This window comes from Lonchura striata, chromosome 4A (genome assembly GCF_050655825.1).
Source record: "Lonchura striata isolate lonStrDom1 chromosome 4A, ASM5065582v1, whole genome shotgun sequence".
Lineage (NCBI taxonomy): Eukaryota > Metazoa > Chordata > Aves > Passeriformes > Estrildidae > Lonchura > Lonchura striata.
The window spans coordinates 10,243,539-10,263,784 of NC_140742.1; the positions used below are offsets into that span (position 1 = coordinate 10,243,539).

The window sequence follows — 20,246 nt, forward strand, 5'->3', positions numbered from 1 at the left end:
TACTTTCTTTATATTATGACATGATGTGTCTTCAAGGCGAAAGATGAAAGCGTATTCCCTCCTTTCCTGGAATAGCTTGTGGAAAAAAAAAGCACCTTTTTCTCTGTGACAGTCCCAATTTACCCCAGCTGGAGAAACAAGGTTGTTTAGTGCTCCACATAAGCTTTTCAATGCTGTGGTAAGCAAAGCTGTCACAGATTTGGCCCAGGCTTAATCCTTTTAATTTCATTGATCTTTTATCAAGGCAGGATTCTTACAGTTGCAGTAAGGTTTATGCTGTAATATTTGTTTGCATAAAAAAAGCAGTTTGCATAGAAAAGCAGTTCTAAGCATATTAGAAAACTGGAGACCTCAGTAAATTAAATCACCAGAGTCAACAGTCCAGGATTCCAAAATAATCTGCTAAGGCACTTTCATATAATAATTAATCTAGGTAAATCCTGTATCCCGCTATTTTAGAATTGAAAGTTACCCAGATTTTGCACATATTTGATGTCCAGCATTCTTATGTATTTGATCAATTACATTTCCTTACTTAAGGTATCAATTGTAAATCCACTCTACAGAAAAATTACAGGATTATTATACAACCTATAATTTGCATGACACGCCATTTCAATGGTTGAGCCACTGTCCTGTTAGTAAAATGCTGATTTTTGCCAGGATACATAGTTAGACTCTACAAGGTACGTCAAGATCTGTGCAGTAAATGCTGAGCAGCCAAGGTGACTGCTTCTCTAGGTATTTGGGAAAAAAACCTGTATACTCTACATGGCAACACAACTTTTAGTTCCCTTCTTCACCCTTTTATCTACCCTGTCCCTATCCTGTCAATGGCCCCCAATTGTCTGACAGAGTTTAGTTTGTTCCATACAATAGATTAGTTCTGCTTTTGAACCATAAAGTCTCTCTGGCTCATAGGATACCTTATATCTCCCAGTGCAATTTATCACAATACATCAACACATCAGATTTCCTGGGGGGATTCCTTTTTAATTATCACACTTGTCACCCTTTCATCTAGCTACTGGCATCACAGAAAACCTCACATTGGAGCCTGATTATTTTGGTGATTTAAAAAGTCTTCATCAGACCCTCATTTCACTGAAGCACTGCAAACTCATTAGGCTGAGAATCAGCCCAAATTTCCAATTAGTTTTTACAGACTTTCTTATTTGGCAGAGTTGGTTTTATTTTGCTTGAAACTAAGTCTATATCTCGTTATTTTTATAACACAAAAAATATTGCTTGGGATATAAAGTAGCATTAAATCTAAATATGCACACTTAGGATTCTTCAGGACTCTAAATAAACAGCAGACTATGTAAAATAACTTACTGCAAAATAATTTAAATACCTAAAAGGGGATATTCTGCAAGATAATTTGTCTAAAGCCAACAAACTTCCAAAATGTATGAGACTGATATAGGAATTGGCTTATCTAATGCTATCTGTAACAACTGCTGCTTTTATTTTAATGGCTGTTAATAATGTTCATAGCTTTTAATTCTTGTACATTAAAACATTTATGTATGACATGCGAAGACAGACTTATTTGTTTTCATTGTCTTCATTGATGTGATAGAAATTTCCATTAATCTAAAAACGTAGATATATAACATTATTTCAGCTCAAACTTTAAACTTGGAATAATTGCTTCAAATCAGATTTCCACCTGAGGAGTAGCCAAGCCAGAAATTGTTCTGTTCATCTTAATCACTGGCCTTCTTGTCTGCATTTAGCTCATTTTTTTACAGACAAAAGCGACTGTTTAAAAAATTTCTAAATAATTTCCCCTGAGAAGTAGTTTTTTAAAAATAGTCATCTTTCAGCAGAGCACATCTAAAACTGTGACGTTTCCTGAAAAGATCCAGACAATGTTCTAGCTATTTCTTTTACTCCAACTTGCACATTTCACTTCACAAATTCTACCCAAACTTCTTTCTACCTGTTGCTTTTTAAAAATATAAATTTATTTTTAGGGATTTTCCTTTCATTATTCAATAACAAGGATAACACAGTAAGTGTTAATTTGATTCGCTCTTCTGCTTTGAGGCACTTTGCAATCTTCATGCACTCACACCAAGAGAAACTGCAGTAGGGATGGCAGGAGGAAACAGGAAAATCTTGCCTTGAAATTCTGCTAGCTTGAAGGAGTTCTACTTTCTCTCTTTCCTCTGAAATTTGAAGAGAGGGATTATTTTTATCCCCTGAATATTTCTTCTAACATAAACTCATTTTCCTTAAGAGTCAGCCTAAAATGCCTTTGTAATCATAAACATGTAGCTAAATTGCTTTACAGACTGGCAAAAACAAAATAAACAGCTTAATCAACTAGTTAGCACATAATTTAAAGTTAGTTTTGAAAATTAGCCAAGCCTTGGCAGAACTATTTTCCTAACAGTTCTGAAGTATACTTTACCATACTTTTTGGATCCATATAAAAGACAGGGTAATTGAACTGTTTTATCATTTACTGACAAGGCTACAATAGCCTGTATTGTTATTAGGTGAAGTATATCAGAGAGAGTATACTAAAATGTAATGAACCATAAAAGGTTTGCATCTAACCTGCAGTGCTTTTGAAATATTTTAATTTTTTCAGTTCCTGAATTTATTATTTTTTTGTATGTTTGGATATTTTTTTTTAAATTTATTGGATGTGTCTCAGTAGAGTGTGCATTAGCTGGCAATCCATTATTTAATGAACGAAACAGCAACATATGTTCAGGGAGCTTAATTTAGTTTATTTAAAAGTTCTGTGGGTATACTACTGCTCAATTACAAACCACTCTATGATTATTTTTTAAGCATGCTTAGAAATATAGAATGGTTTGGGCTGGAAAGGACCTAAAGATCATCTAGTTTCAAACCCCCTGTTGTGGACAGGGACACCTTCCACTCACCCAGGTTGCTCCAAGGTCCATCCATCCTGGCTATGGACAATTCCAGGGATCCAGGAGCAGCCACAGCTGCTCTGGGTACCCTGTGCCAGGGCCTCCCCACCCTCACAGGGAAGAATTTCTTTCCAATATCTGATGTAAGTCTGCTCTCTGTCAGTTTAAATCCATTCCTCCTATCACTGCATGCCCTTGTCAAAAGTCCTTCTCATGCTCTTACCACACCTTTATGTACTGGAAAGCTCTGCAAGGTCTACAGGAGCAGCAAGGACTGCTTACGATGGCAGCACTACCTTTTCTTAATGTTTTTACATTAAAAACTAAACTTGTCCTGTAAGACCTATGTAACTATATTTTATAAACACTCAAAGTGGATCTCATTCTAGGAAACTTTACAAAAAGGTAATTACTCAGTTCTGAACACCAGAGGAAAAAGGAATGATGGGATCACCACCAGCATATCTTTCTGTAAAACATTCTTGTTTTTACAGAAATGCATTTTTATACTTCTTTAATTCTGATTAACAGTCTCTAATAGTATAAAACTACACTTGCCTAAAATTCCTTATGGAGTCCATATTTTTTTAGGTAGACTAACATGAACCTGGGATTTTCCCATATTTTAATTTACACTTTCAATTAATTTCTAAAAAATGCCCTATAACTGTCTACTAGAAAATCTTCACATGTCAAATAATATAAGTGGACCTTATTACCTGCATATGATCTCAAGTGTTAGTGCCACAAAACCCTTAGCAATGGTGAGCATAAGGAATTTTCATATTCAAGACTTCTGCACGTGCCAGTAATTTTCCATTATCACTGCACATCAGGATCGTAACACTGCTGAGCTCCATTTCTGGTAACCTTCCATTAGTGGCATGACAAAAGTGAAAAAATACTAGAGATCTTAGAGTTTTCAAAAATAATTTTTATGTGTCTCAAAAGGGTCTGTGCAGAAAACTATTTCTTGACTCAGCTGCAGAAAGATGTGGGAGAAATTTGTCAGGCAAAAGAATGGAGGTTAAAAGTCATTAGAGAAGGAAAGGCAGTGATTTCTCTCTAGGGAACTATCACATGGCCACCTTTTCCAACTTTCTGGATAGGATGTATTTAATAATATGCTGTATTTCACGACTCAAAAAATTCTGGCCTCTGTTGTCTTTGTACTGTATACTTGTCAGTTTTACTTGGCACAATTCTTGAAATAAGACTGATATACTCATGTTTTAAGGTGTGTGTGGGAGAATGTTTCTGCTTTTTCTGATGACAGAAATGTTAATATACTCAAGCCAAAAGAAGGGCTTCTGGGCCCAAAGCTAACTCTTCTTCTCTGCAGCTGTATCAGCTGGTGCATTGAAAGACATTACCTTTCCTGACAAACTCTGCCTCACTTCAGAGGCACTTATATATGTACAGCATTAGAGCTACAACAGCACTACTCCTCCTTAATTAACTCCATCACTCAGTGTTTTAACTTGGGAGCCTGACTGCTGAAGTAGAATAATTTTGGTCATAAACATTGCACTCTAAAATGTCCCTCTCTGTGTTGCAGTTTGTAACCTGAAACATGTTTCAGGTTATAATGCTGCGTACTCTGGGTGAGATGCAAGGTTTAAATGTTATCATGCAGAAGCACCTGACAATACAAACATGCCAATGTGTGTTCATATAAAATTAACATTGCCAGAGGGGAATGAAGAGCAACAGTTCCTGAGGTGCTTTTATTCTACTGAACTGCCTGAATTACAGCTTTGTTCTATGGTACTTCTTCACATAGCTGCTAAATACTAATGTGCTCTATGTATAATATTTATGTGGAAAACATTCCATTTATGTGAAATGCTCACATTTATGTCAATTAATTTGAAAAATCTGCAATTAAACTACTACTCAATCCCTTCCCTCTCCTTCATTGCAGGTGGTACATCTGCCAGATTTTAAAACCCATCCAGCTGAGACAGGAGTCTCTTAAATCACTGGAGTCTTTGTCAACACAAGCCAGGCCCCTTGGCGGTTGAGTCACAGAGGTCAAGGACAAAATGTGAAGGGAGAAGAAAAGCAGCACTCCAGTTCTGATGGAGTCTGAGGGAAACAGCCTAAACAACCAGCTCAGGCTTCCAGTGGTTTGTTTAGCAGATCAAGCAGCGGCTGGTACAATTAACATCACACAGCATTCAAAGGACAGAGTGAAGATTGACAGCTCCCAGCCAGCTTAAAGGCGGTGTTTTCAGGAGAATGTGTAATTCCTGCCATTACTTAAAAGTGGTGGGTTCAGTCAATATCACGAGTTGTAACTTCTATCAGTGGGAACTCACAGGGGATAGTACAATCACTATTCTAAAACTCTGAACCAAGTGGGAGAGATTATAGCTTACAGAGTAAGCCTATCATCTAGGTTTGCAAAAGACAGGCACTCACAAGTAGCCTGGCAGCAAATTTCTGATGACCTTAGAGGTCAACAGATTTTGATTAAAGAGCAGTTTATGATTGGTAAAATAGGTTGCAAGCAGTCATGGCTGTAAAAATTAATGTTTCTGCAGTTATTGATGGTTTTGGTGGTGAAAAATATTCAAGTTTTGGCCCTTGTGTTATTAAATTCATTAGCTGTGAGGGCTTTCTGAAAGGGATCTATGGGTAATGGAATTAGCAACTATAAATCATATTGAAATACACTGTGTATTCAGCCCAATAGGTCAGTGGAAATATCATGAATATGGACATATTAAACCACTTTGTCACCACCCTGCCTGCCTCTTACCTGCTTCATCTGTGTTCCTGTTATTTTGCAACATTTTTAGGGAAAGAAGACTGCTTGAGGACATGCCCTGCTACAGACCCAAATAACATAAGCCCTGCAGTATTTGAGCTTGCTGCCCTGTCAGGGCTGAGGGGAAGACTTCCCTTTTAGCACTTGCCTCCTTTGGGAGGGGGACAGCGACACCAGTTCACCAAAGTACAGAATCCTCTTCAGCTTAAAGCCCTGCCACCAGAGACATCAGTTTATTGAATCATATTTCTGCAAAGACTAATTCTGTGGCTCTACTGAAATATGATAAGCTCCAAGTTATGGTTAAACTTGCCAGTTACATCAGGACCCAAAATTCAACCCTGACGGGCTCTGAAATAACTGGGGGCAAGATTGCAAATGCTTTGGAGCTATCTGCACTGAGACAGAGCTGGTGCTTTGTTGGCAGCACTGCAAACTAACTTTACTTCAGGGTGGAAGCACCTGAACTTCCTCACTTCAAGGATGAACCATACTCCAGTTTCTCTCACCTGGCTATATAAAAGCTGTTCTTAGGATACCTATCTGCACTCCAGATTATCCTGTCAAAACCAGACATCCAGAATGTCTCCTGAACATGATTTTACACAGCATAATTGGAAATCCTACATCTATTTTTATGATCAATATCAAGTGCAGATGTAGAAGCTTGAGGCTCTTCTGGATCATTTGGGACTTGACACTACCCACATCTATTTACTTAATTTTTAAGACAAACCTTTTTAGAAAGATACTAATTAGGGAACATCAACAGAAATATAGACTAGTGCCTATGTTCATAATATTCTGAAGAATATGTTTCTAGCTTAAAGAGAAATAATGATGTCTCTTTTATTCAATAAAACTGCATTCCATACACTTGATTAAGGATTTCATCTTGACATTAAATTGCTTGATATAAACATATTTACATTTATTTACAGTGACTGTTATAGGGAGTATTAAAAAAAATCACTTATCTATGGTCATATAATAACCTGTGGAGGGTGTGAAAAAGCTGTTAAATGCCTCCATAATATGTAAATATATATAGAATGTGGCTCTATATGCACATCAGCCTCAAATTTGTCAAAATCTGGTAGTGGGCACCACGGCAGTGCTGGGGCTGTCTAAATGGCTGCGCTCTACAGGAGCAGGGAAGTAGAAGGCAGCTTGCTCAAAGTTGGCTGTTCAGGACAAACAACCCTTCCCCTAACAGGTTTAACCAGAATTCACTGGGTGGCATCTGATTATAAATATATATCCCCTGTACTGCCTCTATAGAGATGAATTCTGGTATATTCCCTGAGATTAAGTTTTAAAGAGATTCTTCTTTCTCTGTAGACTGTATAGCATAGCAGAGTTGTTCCTACAATTTCCTGCTTGCCATTTTGGATATCAGAGAGGAATCTTTAGACAGAACCAGGCTATCAAGCAGGAAAATGAAAGGCTTTTGGTGAAACCAGTAATGCTTTTATCTGTCTCTTCCTGAATGGCTGCACCTACATTCAATTTGTTATGGGAATTAGGAATATGATCACCCACCCTTCCCCAGTCAAGAAGAGATTTCCACTTCATTTCAGTGGAATTTAGTTTTTGCCACAGTTAATAAGTTGTCAAGCAGCAAACTAGTCCTGGTCAAGAAATATCACTGATAGCATTTAAAAAAAATAAAATCCAAGTACATGTGTCCCTTCCTATCCTTTCATCAGAATAGTCTAACCTATAAACCAATTTGCAAATAAAACATAAATTATGGTAGGACAGATTTTTCTCAGCAACTTCATTAGTTTCCTGTTGACAAAGGTAGAGAGCTCACAGGAAATCAGACTGCTTTCTTCAACTTCACTTACATTCTACTTCACAAACTTTATTTGAAAAATTTCTTAGAGAAAAGTTCTTTAAGACAAAGTACAGTTTTAAAACATAGATTGTCCTTTTGAAGTTTTGCTTTAGAAGAGAAACTATTTTTTAAATGGACATTAATTTCAAATTATCTTTTAATTATCTACTTAAAGAGCAAAATATTGTTTTTAAAAAGGGAAACAAATTTTTTAGAAGGAAGAAGAATGGTAACCTTAGCTGTAGGATTGTTAGCATCAATTTTTTCCTGATAACCCTTAGAATTACACGGGACCATTTAAGGAGGCTGCATGTAACTGTCAGATAGCATAATAGAAGGCTATTTGTTGCTCACCAAATGATTTTACATGGTGTCTAAATTACACTATATTAGTTAAAGGATATACCTCAGTGAAGAATTAGCTGATTGACTACTCCTGCCTTTTATCCCTGGAGGAAGTTTACAAGTTCTTGTCCCTCTCAATGGACAAATAAAACAAATAGTTCTATAAAAAGATCTATACCTGCATTGATGTTTGCTAACATTTTATTTAGGAATGCTGACACTTTTCCTATAGTCCTGAGCTGGCTGGGAGGAGAGACAACGGAACATGTTTAACTGATGGTAAACAGCAAATCCATTATTTTTCAAAGAAAAGCCAAACTTCTGTAGGAAAGACAAAATAACAACACAGAAACAGGTAATGTAATGCCTAAAACGAATATGAGACAAGGCCACAGCCTTCAAAGCAGTCTCTCTAAAGCACCTCTGGGCACTTAGAAGCCAGCATGAGCATTTTCTGAAACACCAATACGCTTCAGCCTCTCCACTAAACTGGGGATTATGCCCTGATTCCACAGAACTATTCAACACTTTTAACTCCACCCTCGTGTCTCTCGTTAGGAGCCCTGCACTCTCTTAAGCATCTGCAGTTCCGAGCAGAGCATCAATCAAGCACCAACAAGGCCACTGCTGCAGAAGCACAATCAGCTGGTAACTTCAGCCTGGAAGGTTCAACAAGCTTCTCCTGCTAATCTGGCTCAACTTGCAAAGGAATCTAGTGCAACTCCAAAATAACAAAGATTACATTATTTTACAGCATCAATAGGCTATAAAAGTTCTTTGTGACCGTATCCTCAGTTCACCTCACAAGACATTTCTTTGTGTTTCACTCAAAGCTTATCTATATACAGTTATTTAAACTCATTGTAAATAAGACACACATTTTTGAATATTACTAGAAATTACATCTATAAAATACTGAATAAAACCTTCAAAACAAATGCATAAAGAAGTATCAAGGGAAAAATACTTTTTCATATGAATCTACCCAACAAAGTATTTTAATGAGTGCAGATCTATTAAGAGAATTCTCAGGATACCGTAATTATTATTCATTTTCTAGAATTGTTTCACCATGAAGCTTTATGCTACTATGGGGACTTTAATGTTTATGTTTTGTGACGGCTTCGTTGACTATTAAAAAGCAATTTGGCTGACATTTTAAGTCTTTTGTTGCCAGTTTTAATTGGATTGTTCACCAAGCATCAACTCCCCCGTTAACTGCAAAAATTACAGGCCGACGTCAGTTTATAGTAATGACTGTTTAATGATTTTATGCTTTCAGTATGCCATTTTCATACAGATGCATGCATGATTAGTTTCATATAAAGATCTGTAATTAAATAATTGAAACCTCAACAAAAGAAAACATCAAATGGGAAGACATCCTTAATAACAACACCAGGATTTATCAAAACACTCATTTGAAATAAAAAATAATTCATATTTGGAGGTCAAACAGTGCAAGTGTTGGTGCGAAGACAAAAACTTCTCTCACCCTTTGCTACAGAAGAAATTTCCCTTTACCTGATTCTAAGTCTGAGAGCTTGATGCAGTAAATACTCACAAACCATTCTGAAACCTAACTCCAAATTACTCAGAACTCATTATTAGCTATTTTTGTTTACTTTCCAGACTAGGTGAAGCTGTTTTTCTAATAATAAGATATAAAAATAATTATACCTCAACTGAAACTTACCGTACTTACAACCAAAGAAAAACAAGCCCACTAACTTCTCAGTAATTCAGATTCTTGACAGAAAACAGGTTATTAGTCTTTGTTCAGCTCTAAATCCTATGCCAAATTCCCACATATTTCAGAATTTCAAACAGAGAAAAAATGGCTTTTAGAAAACTCTTTGAAAATGTGAAATATCCATGAAAATATAGCCAGAACAAAGACTCACAAAGCAGGTCTAGCACTGCACAGGTAGCAAGTGCCTCCTCACAGGACTCAGAGAATTTCACACCTGATGGCCACCTGACATGGCTGGAAACTTCCTGCAGGCAGCTCAACATTTGAAATTTGAAAAGAACTTGGTATTTCACACATTTTTATACTTATAAAGTCCAGGGAAAAAAATTAATGACTAAGGGCTTTCACTGTCTTAATAACAACAGTGCACATCTGCACTAGAAAATTTGGGATATGGTTCCTCTTTAAACTGAGGCCATATATTTATGGATTCTGATTACTTTTTACACTTCTAAGGTTAAACATCAGACTCTATTGTGTTACACAGTTAGTATTCAGGAAAATTTCAGCAATTTACAGCAACTTCAAAGAACTCAGGTTAATCTGTTTCAGGCTTGACTTTTATAGACTATAGTACACCTACTAGAAAATATTAACCTACTGGAAAGTCAATAGGGTTTTAAAGCTGCTTCATTTTTATGTACAAAAAACTGAATGACTCACAGAATCATTAATTTTCCCTTTATTGTCAGGATGATGGCTTAAAACCTGTTGTGACTAAACACACGAGCAGAGGGCTTTATTTGAAAGATTTAGGGGTAAATTTAGGGCCCATCTCTTTTTCCAGTTCCAACAGCATGATATGGGATTAACTCTATGGATTTCAATTATGTTATTCTGCCTTGGTTTGCTAGATGTAACCACAGAAGAAAACAGCCCAACTTTGAGAGGGCGTATCTACTTTTAATATGTTTAGAAACAGAAAATTTGCCACTTCAAAATATCAGCTGTGCAACACTGTACAGTTCTATCCCAGGAACAGGGTTATTGTATTTGTAATTTAGAAAAGAATGAAGCACTGAACCAGTAAAGTACAGGTTGGCACAAACGTACTTCAATTCCCAAAATAAGATGGTCTAGCAGAGGAATGTGAATGGACCATACATCAGCAGATGAAAACTCACATTGGCAAAGGCAAGGTACCTCAAATTGATTCCTGAGATCTAAATTAACTCCAAGTCCTCAGAAAATGGCCCTGGGTATGTCTGCAAACAGCTCAATAAAAATTTCTTTTCTATGTACAGGTTTAGTAAAAGAATGTAGCAGCATGGAAAATAAAGGAAAATGGACAGAAAGTAAAAAAGACAAATAGTGTTAAATCCTCACATACACATTTTGTAATTTGTTCTATTCTTGACATGGTTTTCCAGAAAAACAAAAAAGGTGAAAATAGAAACAATTTTACAAACAGATGAGTAGATTAGTGATATTACACTAACAGATTATGTCTTCTAAAAGGAAGCAAAATGTAAATGACAGAGAAATAGGTACACCACTATTTATACTCACAATAAAAGCACAGTGTATCACTAAATGAAACTTACTAGGACAGAAATTTAAAACAAATAATAAGGAATACTCTAAAGTGGGTTTGGTTTGTTTTAACAACAAATTCAACGTAGAAACTTGTTGCTACTAACTGTCATTGAGAGGACAAGGTTGCAAACATTTTACGTGTAGAATTTTATACAGATAATTATTTATTCACATAGAGAAAGCATGTAGTATACACACAAATCTCAGTGTATATAAATTTAAACCCTACATATGAAAACCAGGCATATGCGTGTAGATATATAACATACATGTATATATTTTACACACACACAAAGTCTCCACTGAATTTCCACCCAATGGAAAGAACAGAAATTAGGTTGGTATTTCCTCAGTTTATTTATAAAACTAAATTTTTGTAATCTTGAAGGATTTAATTTTAGAACATTATTAGAATAGCACAGAGCAAAACTACACTCACCGACTGCTTCCTGCTCCAGTCAGAGAACCTCATCCAAATTCCACCCATTTGTGAATGTCTTCCTAAGTGATCAGGTCATCACTAGTTCAGTCAGAAGACATTTAGGGAAAACGAGGAGCATGTAATTTACTCAGTCAACTTGTGAAACAAGTTTAAGGCAATCGTTTCTGATGGCTGAAGAGAAATGAATAGATCTGCCTTGAAGTCATGTACCACCAGTAATGCAAAAGTTAAAAGCTAAAGAAAAATAGTTCATTTACAGATCTCAGAGTGATCTGGGTATTGACACTTGAACAGCAGTTTGAAACTTAACACGTACTTACTGTACAGAAGAGAACAGCCTCCTTCTAATCCTCATACTGCTGTTTAAATTCTGATTTTGATGTCTCCTTGCAGTCTTTTGAAATACATGACTCTTAGCAATAACCTCATACAGATTTTGTGAGCAGTACAAATGGGACTCCTGCTTTTCAAACTGAATGATGCAATAACCAAGTAACAAAGAACCCTCTGCCAAATTTACAGCACTGAGAAACAGAATAACCAAGGAAACTAGGATAGAACAATTAGTTCTGTTCATTGCACTCTGCTTTATCCACCTTGCCTTCCCTTACTATGGAATATCCAGACTGAATGCAAATAAAGCAAATGTACCAGGGAAGTGAAGGAAGAAGTTGAGAATAATATGTGCAACAGTTACCTTTTACAAAGAGGAGGGACAAAATGGATGAAGATCTGTAGGCAGTTTCAGCTTACAAAATTTCATAATGTTCTTTTAAAAGTAATTATTAGAACTGAATTTCAGCATTCAGCTGAAATGGAACTTTTCAGAATTTCACGTTAAGTAGAAATTAGGACAGAAAAAAAATCATATACATCAAAAAGGAGAGGGCTGCTCAAACATAGCTTTCCTCCAAATCCTCCACTTGGTCTTTTACAATCTTATATTGAAGAAAAAGCAACACACCATACAGCTATCAAAATGAAGCATACCCTACTGCTGAAAAAATACATGGCTGAAAAATGTTCAAGTAAAAATGTCAGTGAATTGGTTCCAGCTGAAAAAAGAAGAACTGAGTTATAAAGACATAATCTAACCAGCTGCACGGTAGTTCATAGCCCAAATTCAGATGAAAATTTTGCCTAACATAGGAGAGAACATCAGATGGCTGCAGAGACACTTCCAGGCTAGTTTACAGCCTGCAGTGATCTTGAAAGATCTAATTCTGTCCTGTTGATTAGACAGGAAAAAAGAGGGAAGGGAAGGATCTGTCACCAGCTTGGTTCTGCAGTGCATGTGCCAGCACCCAGACTCCCTCTGCGAGCTGCAAAACACCAGTGCTGGTCCCAAAGTGCCTGTGCAGAAAGAACATCTGCTGAGCTAAAATGCATCTCATGGGAGTATCTGTGCCATTCCATAGCACAATATGATTATATTGCTACATCATCTGTATTAAAAATGCTGCTGCACACACGTGACAGCATAGCTAACGCAAAAATGTTTACTTCATGAGACCAAACTAAATGACAGAAACTGTAGTTGACATTTATGGTATTGATTAAGTTCCAACATTAATACAAAGTAAATGGTTTGGGAAGTTTATTCATCTACTGATTAGTGATTCATCCCCTTCCAGATGATCCCTGAGGATGACAGCATTGTCTATGTTTGCGTTCATCTTCGTTGTAAAGCATTTGCTTCATTTCATATGCTGTAAAGGCAGCACTAAAATTATTGTGGCTTAACTATACAAAACTGAACACATCATCCTGCTTTCAAAATGACTCTATTTCCCTATAGAAAACCCCTTCCAAATCCCATAGCAACAGCAAAGACCTCATGTCTCCTAATGAAAGCCTCCCCACAGGCACTAGTCAAAGACAAAGCTGCTGTATTAGGTTGTATTATTAAGAGTCATTGAATGGCTGCTGTTAAAGCGAATGACATTGTCCACATTATCACTGAATATGCAAAATCACCTGGAAAATTTCAATAACAGATTTTTTGAGTTATAAGAACATTCTCAACCTGAAATGCCACAGATTCCAGCAGGACTGCAATGAGTTACTATTGGAAGTACACAGAGAGTACAAGCGGTCCTTATGTGTACCAAAAATAGGTGGCAAGCTCCTATCAATAAAGTCAATGATGCTCCCCCACCCAAAAGCAGGAATGGAAAAGGATAAATGGAGTGAGACACTGTCTTATTTTCCTTTCATGTAAGCCAGGTTAATGCAAGGGAACTGCCAAGTGCACTCTCTTGATGGGCATAGTAACACATTCCTTCTCTCTCACAGTCTCTGCTGATGATTCCACTGGTGCAGTGAAACTCTTTATTTTCTGTCCCAAGTTCTTACTGTCAAGCAAAACTGAGCAATGAATGGGGATCCAGTTCAGCTGAGAGCAGTATTTGATTTAATATTCCTATAACACTTTGAACATAAAAATGCACTATACAAGTGCTAAGTCTTATTAAGCTTGGCAATAGTGAATGTAGGGTGACAAGTTTCCTGAGACTTGACAGTATGGCTCACCAGACTCCAATGCACACCGGCACAACCAGGCAGTGCAGAGAACACTTAAGGGTAGAAAGCAGAGGAAACACAACTCCTCATCAATCTGGAAAGCCAATCTTTACAGCTTTCATCTGAGCATGGGAGGCTCAGCTTTGATTATTTATATGCAGTGAAGTAGCTTACAAGAGATTAGAGAGAATGAGGAAGGGGGAAGACTAATTGTGTACCAGGTATGAGGGTATTATTTGCAACCCTCTTCCTCACCATTATCTGACTTTCCAGGTGAGTATCTTGACAACTGCCTTTCCAGTGAGTCTCTTGCTCTGATGAGGAGCTTCCCCTACAAACAGAGATCTCTTCTTTGGGGAAATGTCACTGGCATTGACACATTTCCTGAAGTGTTTGGGTTTCAGCACACATTCAAAGAAATGAGATTTTTTCATTTTACCATAGAGATAGAGGCAACACTTAATTCAAGGCAGAAGTCAGGGAGGCAGATTTTTCTGTCATGGGCTGCACTCTGAAGTCAGGGAGCTGTTGTGACAAGGCACAAGGCTCCACAAAGCTCCTGCAGGGCTGGGTTCACACCAGGGGCAGCGCGTCTGCCCCGACCAAGGTGTCACCAGTGCTCTGGTCATTTATTCCCTTACCTGCCCGGCCAAGTAAACAAAACACAGCCTAAACATAGCCAATGGGGGCTTCTTGTTGATTGCAGTAGAACTAAGGAAGACTCTCTGCATAACTTCAGTCCATTTGAATAACCAATTTACCTTTATTTCTTCCATCTACAAAAGAAAGCCTGCGTGGATTCTGAATATATGCACATAACCCTGAGGCTATAGTAACAGTCTAATTTTACTCTATAGCCCAATAAAAGACAAGATACCTGGTAACCTGCCTCTTTGTGAAGCAGTACTTCTCATCTCACACAGGAGAGATAAGAGACAGCATGGAAAGCTGAGAGTACAGCACTTTATCCCTTTGTTTGAAAATCTTCAATAGACAGCATTTTAAAAAAACCCAAAACCTAAATGAGTTTTATTCAAATGCAGCAAGAAAGAAAACGGTGCCTAGTCCAGGCTGGGCATGGTGACCTGCCCTAGTTTGTCACTTGAACAAAGGCATAAAAGCAAATGACAAATTTCCATTTTGTTACACAATATTTCATTAGGGAGCTAATTAAACAAGCTCTACTCAAACACAGCATATAAACAATTTTATACTGGAAAGGAAGCATTTCTTGGAAGATATTAGCTGATAGTGCTAATATAAATGATTTAATTTTTTTTTCCTTTTCTCAATAGTTAGGAACAAAAAGCTTTTTTTCCCCATTACCTCATCCCAAATAGTTTTGCAAATCAAGCCCATGTTCGCATTCATGCTGTCACTGATAATGGATCTTGTGTCAAATAAGAAGAGAGAAAAGGACCTGATAATAAGTGCAATTATAAAACATCAAAAATGGTAGATCAAAGTGGATTTCCTTTATTCCACTGTGTACAGTCACTTCAGATCTTTTCAATGTTCCTGTCAGGCGGTCCCGACAGGATGTATTAATTTTCTCCATTATCCTAGCAACAAGTATGGCACACTTCAGAAAGCAGCTGACAAATGCAGCTTCTCATTATTACTCTGTCTTACTTTTATTCATTTTGTTTATAAAAACACTTTTAAAATCCCCTTCTCCTGAGATTCTCAGGCGTGATGATAGCCATCAAATGGCCAATAACCTTGTGATAAACAAAATTCAGGGAAAAAGTCTCAAGTCTTCCAAGAACTGAGACTCTTCAAAATAGGACTGAAATTTAAAGCCTCCAAAAATTTCAGTTCTACAGATCTCATATTAGACGAGCTTGAAAACTTTACCTAAATGTTGCTTTTTAATTCATCTTGGAAAACTATCAATTTTCTGCATATTTACTAAATTCTGGATGAGAATGAGAATAGTTTGCCGATTTAACATACAAATTGCCTATGGGAAAAAAAAAATGCTCAAGAGTTAAGCAAACTTGCTCAGCTTCATCCTTCCAGCCTCAGCCCCATGGGTACCATGACTCAACTCATGGTGTGGCTGCTCAGGTTCATCACTTCAGCAGTAGTCAGAAGCTTCTGAAATGAAACGTGCATGACAAGAAAATAGTTCTACAGCATTTTCCCACAGGAAGAAATTAGGAGAGAGGCATTGAGCTGGTGGTGTCTTCAATAAACTCTGCTAACACTTCGCAACTTTCAGGCTTGTGGGTGTGTTTGCTTTTGAGCTGATCACAAAATGCTGCAGCTGCTATTGCCAATATACAAAGGAACACAGACTCCAACACTAAGAAAGAAAAATACAGATCAAGCAAATTGCACAATATAAACAAGTGCATGCGAAATTAAGTCCTGAAGCAATACACTGTCATATAAAATTGCATATCCTTGCTGAAGTGAGTAAACCATGACAATTTGTACTAAGTGAGAAGATAATATTCACACAAAACTCTAAAAACGATGATCTATTACATGGCAGAATTTCATAGGATAAAATCTAAGCATGCATGTTACTGTTCAAAAAGTATACAATGTTATTCTGAATTTAGAGTATACTTGACTAGTATTGACTTTCATGACTAGTTTGAAAAAGAAATCTAAATTCATTAATTCAAATTACTATGACACGGCCCTACACAGCTGGAAATAAACTGAGGAACTACACCATGCTGCCATCACAAAGAGTATCTGTCTTAAATATCAGTATAAAAGCGGATGCAGCAGTTTCATATCCGATCATAAGAATATTATGGCAATGATGCGTAGAAGTGATTTACATCTTCATTATTTCTAGGCTGCAAGAATTGCTATTGCAAGTCCTTTGCAGAGTCATTTGCTAACATTTAAGCAAGTTATGATTAATGCAATTTGAGTAGAATACATATTGGACAGATAGATTATAGTCCTGCTGACACTGTATGTACAATAATTAGTGCTGTAACAACAGCTGATTATTTATAATTTTAAAGCTTAAGGATTTTATTCATAAATATTGTAGCTGAAGTTAATAGATTGGCTCTTTCCATAGCCAAAACAAGATAATTATTCATTAAATAAATGAACAATTTCTTATCAATATTTAAAACTAATGGAATGCCAATCAATAACATCCCTAGACATTTAAAGCACTGCTGCAAATTATTACTGCCAAAATTAGTATACAAAGCACCCACATCTTATCCCACTTGCTGTGCAACACAATGAAAATTATTAAAAGACAATTAAAAACACAGAAACTACCTCCTTAAAATTCAAGAGATCAAAGATATCAGTATGAAACACTGCTCCAGCTGTATGAAAGACCATCTGTCTGTGTAAGAACTGGAGTGAAAAAACAAGTTCTCAGATGGAACCCAAAGGAATTACTTCACTGATTTCGATATTGCTATTCTAGAAGAGCATACCCAAATTGTCCAGCCTACAGTCAGCAGCAGGATCTGACTAACCTGCTAAAGGCCAAAGTACTGTTCTGCACAGAATGAACACAAACACCTAAGAATTCAGGTATCAGAATGCTAAGGAAACTGCGAGGAGTTCACTCATGAATGATCACATGGTCTTTTTCCGAGTGGAAGTTCTGACTTTCACTCTGAAATATTTTAGCAAGTTTTAAACTTTAGTAAAAGAGATTTGAAAGACCTTAAGGTGATGTGCTTGGGATGGGGGAAAGAAAAAATGTGTTTTGCTGACACATTACGATGATCCATAACTTGCAGCAATCTTGAATGGGCAATGAAGGACCTATTCCAAGATACAGGGCACTTTTCAGTTTTCTATGCCCCAGGTATAATTTGGGAGGGGAGAATAGCACTGAAGTGATCCTGCAAGCATTAGTGCCCACTTCTCCCACACCTGCAAGTTCCATTAATCAATGAGCAACTGATTTGTGCACAAACAATAGCTACTGGCAATAGCAGTGCATAGCAAGGGCAGGCAGCCCACCACAGGGCTAAGAGGTGGGTCTGAAATGCTGCCAAAACTGGGTGGTCAAATCCAACATTCCAATGATCAATGAGGCACCTAACACTATATAGGGATGCAAACAGTAATTATGACTGAATTGTACAGAAGTAATGACTAAAGCTCCAAAAAACAAGATATAGCTCTAAATGATGAAATTTTCTTAAGCCCTTTTATCCATTTCCCCGTGAGTGCCTTTAGTCCCAATGGAAATAATTTCATGCTTTCCCATGACTGAGGAACACTATGCTGCTTGAAACAAAAGCTGCAATCCTCACATCACCCTGTCAGCACTGCCTCCCAACATGCTCTCAGGGAGGCAGGCAAAGCTGGGGAAAGCTCTGCTGGCAGAACCTTGGGTGTGCTCATTGTTCTCTGGGATTGGAGCAGCATACTGATTTTCTTTCAGTTCTTCCAATTTTCTAGCATTACAAAGCATTAATAATTGATGTTTCATTGATTTGATTATTTTCTTTAGAAAGCTGTCCAGTTCCTCCACAGCTCAGAGCTGCAGAATGCTCTCAGAGGCATTCACATTTATCAGTATTTCTCTGACTCACTCAATATCAGTTTATTAGCCTTAATTTGTACCTTTGTGTTTAACACCAAAGAAGTTGCTTTTTGATTGACTCTGAAGAAACAACCCTTAAAAACAAAAACTGAAATAAAAGCTTTCCCAGCAGAACAATTTTTAAAACTTAATGATACTTGAACAAACTTCTTGGTTTCATTACTTGGGTAGCAACTGCTCAGTGCAGCAAAGAAGCCGTTTCTAACAGAAGACTCATATCCCCAGCTCCTTTAAATGCTTCTGGTATCAGATTAAATATTAATACAAAACAAACTGTACTGTTCAACTATTTTTTTGAATTACCATTCTGTGAAGGATCACACAATGAAGCAGATATAAGACTGATATCAATATTAAATGGACTTAGCTCTTCTTTAAAGTCAATGTGTCAATTTACACAAACAGAAAGGTACTCATCTTCCAGCACTGGGATTTTCTTGAACATCTGCATCTCAAAATCATCATGAGATGAAAGAACTGGTCAGAAATGCACTGAGGTTGAATTACATTAAGAACAGAAGAATCTAAGAAAGCAGTGAGACAACTATGCCTCCCCATTAGTTTATTAAAAGATCTGACAAGACAGAAGCAGCTGTCTTAATTTCTAGGTACATTGAAAAAGAGAGAAAACAGTTAGTACAAAAGATTCACATTTTACCTGTCTCTACACTGCTGCCACAAACATGTATAACTGCAAACAGCACTACAAATACCTAATTCTGTTTTCTTCAGTATTTACTGTATTTTGTCTCATAGGCAGAGAATGATGAAGAACCAGCTTTTTTTTTTTTTTCAGATACTGAAAATATGCTCTCAACAGGATGCACTTGAAGAGGTAGTAAGATTTCCTGTCACATGTGGAAAGTGAGACATGATACTCTCAGTCCCAACTATCACTGGGGAAGGAAGAGTAGGGAAGAACTCTGCCAATGGAAGGGGTTTATCAAAGAACTCAGATCTAGGAAGGACACCAAGATCACTGCAGAGACTCAGGTTTCTGTGGAAAGGTAGTCCAAGTAGAATACCTGACACAAATTTTAGGCCCACTAATTAGGGTATAATTAATATTAGCTGGCCTTGAGTTCAAATGGAAGCATACAGAAGTAGCAAGTAACCAATACCAGTAATAGCTACACACCAAATACATGCATTTTATTAACACATGTGGGCAATGCAACCAGAAAGACATAAACTATGACCGATACTCAGGTGTCACAGGAGAATATGTAATTAGTACCCAAGTAATGGAATTTATGAGGTAAAGGAGGGTATATGCACTAGGTATTGCAAACTGACAGAACATCCCAGCAAGAGGTGTGTCATTCCTGAATAAATCTAGTAAAGTTTCATTTTGAAGTCTCAAACTAGCTGATCAGATTTACCATTCTTCTAAAAACTACCCCCACAGCTGCCACCTATTACCTGGTGCATTTATGTTCACATATATTGAAGAGCAGCTGAGAGCACCCCAGCTTCCCTGAGATCTGTGCAGTTTGCAGTAGACCTTATGTCCTTTACACATATAATAAAATAGAGAATTCAGTGATTAAGTGCAATCTGACCCAAGTTCCCTTTTCTGCATTAT

General features: G+C 37.1%; 1 protein-coding gene across 25 annotated transcripts in view; it reads right to left on the bottom strand.

The window, feature by feature from the left end:
- Nucleotides 1-20,246, bottom strand: part of TENM1 (teneurin transmembrane protein 1) — a 793,032-nt gene that overhangs the window by 156,301 nt on the left and 616,485 nt on the right. Inside the window, exon 1 of one of the 25 annotated variants that reach the window (XM_085571047.1) lies at nt 11,907-20,225. The exons of the other annotated variants lie outside the window; for them this stretch is intronic. The gene's annotated coding sequence lies outside the window, so the exon portion shown is untranslated. Of the gene's footprint in view, nt 1-11,906; nt 20,226-20,246 lie in introns of those variants that run through there. 25 annotated transcript variants of the gene reach the window in all.